Raw genomic sequence first — 1,803 nt, 5'->3', positions numbered from 1 at the left:
CTTAATTTCCAACTAAAACAACCCAAAGACCCCTCCCCTGATTTCCAAGCTATATAGTGGTTGCTGCTAACGCACACAGAAACAATAAAGCTGGTATTATATAATTATTAGAAAAATAGTAATGTCTATATGAAAGTAAAAATATAAAAGAAAAAAAAACTTTAACGTGAATGTAAAATATTTACTTCACAGTGGATACTCTTTTGACAGTATTGCCAGACACAATCTTGACACATGACCCGGTCACATTATTGTTGAAAAGACTACACTTGAAGAAGATACTGTAGAAGACTTAACACGTAGCAGAACAGACAAAAAAGAAGACAGTAAAAAGAAGATGGAAGAATTCACTCGAAGCCTCCAACATTAAATGATTCTAGAAGAAGCTTTATAACACCTTTACAGGTGTTACAAATCTATGGTTTCCATCAAGCCTATATAAAGAAGACATTAGGAAGATGAAAGGAGCAAGAAAAAAAAAATTATCACCAACCATCAAGCTTCCATACTCTCCAAAAAACCCTCTCGTTTAAATTAAAACCTCTCTTATTGTAATATAAAAAAGTTCTTGTATCATAAGGCGTGCTTTCATCTAGCTAAGGTACTTTCTTTTTCCCTAGCTTAGTTTAAATCTTTTTGGGGACTTCCCGAAAGGGAAATCCTTAAAAAGTCTTTTAGATGTAAAATTATAGTTAAGCTTGTAATCCCATCAGATATTGTACATATTGTTTCAATAATAATGTAACATAAATTTCGTATGATGCTATATACATATTGCTTCTATGAATAGTCTGAATCTAAGGGTAAGGCTAATTCTGGTATGGTTTTTATTTGTTCTTTTAGCTGTCTTACTAATTTTATATCTTCTTGATTAAAATATCTTTGTCCAGTTATTGATGTCTTAGCATAAAGGGGTCCAGCTATTTTTCCTAAATTTTTTATAAAGGGTCTAGCATAATTTATTAGTCCTAAATTTTTTTGGAGTTGCTTTAAGTCTTCTAATTTGTCTGGGAATTCTAATGCTTTTTGGGCTATGTGAGGCTGTAATTTGATTTTTCCTTCTCCTATATTAACTCCTAAAAAATCTATATATTCTTTAAATAATTGCATTTTCTTTTTGCTTAGAATTAAACCATGCCTTATAAATTCTGAAAACACAATCTGGAGATGTCCTCTGTGTTCTTTTTTATTTCTGCTGAAAACTAATATATCATCAATATATACGGCTACAAAATTACTGTGTTTATTGAATATATTTTCCATTTTTCTTTGAAAAATACTTGGTGCATTCTTAAGTCCAAAGGGCATTACCAACCATTCATAATGTCCTTCAGAACAAGTGAATGCAGTCCATTCTATGCTGTCTGGGTGCATCTTAACTTGCCAAAATCCTGATTTTAAATCAAATTTGCTAAAGATCTTACAATTTTGTATTTTATTTATCAGTACTGTTTTATCTGGGATATTATAAGCATCATCTCTGGTATTTTCATTAAGTCTCTTATAGTTTATTACCATTCTACTTTTTCCTCTAATTATTTCTGAATGTTTTCTTACTATAAAAGCTGCTGATCGATCGATGAGCATTATATGGATTTTGCACTTCAGATAACTTTCTTTCAAACTCTATTCTTTGTTCTCGTAGAGCAGCCCATGTTTGATCATTTATTATTTTCAATAACCTCTCAGTACGAGGTGATAGTTGGGCTTCATCGTCATTGTCAACATTTTCTTGGACATTCCCTTCTAGATTGAGGTTGTCATCCCCAATTTCTTGAGTAACTGGTGCATTGCTAGATGCAT

This window comes from Cynara cardunculus, unplaced genomic scaffold (genome assembly GCF_001531365.2).
Source record: "Cynara cardunculus var. scolymus isolate 2C unplaced genomic scaffold, CcrdV1 Un_Scaffold_1866, whole genome shotgun sequence".
In the NCBI taxonomy this organism is placed as follows: Eukaryota; Viridiplantae; Streptophyta; class Magnoliopsida; order Asterales; family Asteraceae; genus Cynara; species Cynara cardunculus.
The sequence above is the reverse complement of the archived record's forward strand: the minus strand, read 5'-3'. Positions refer to the sequence as shown.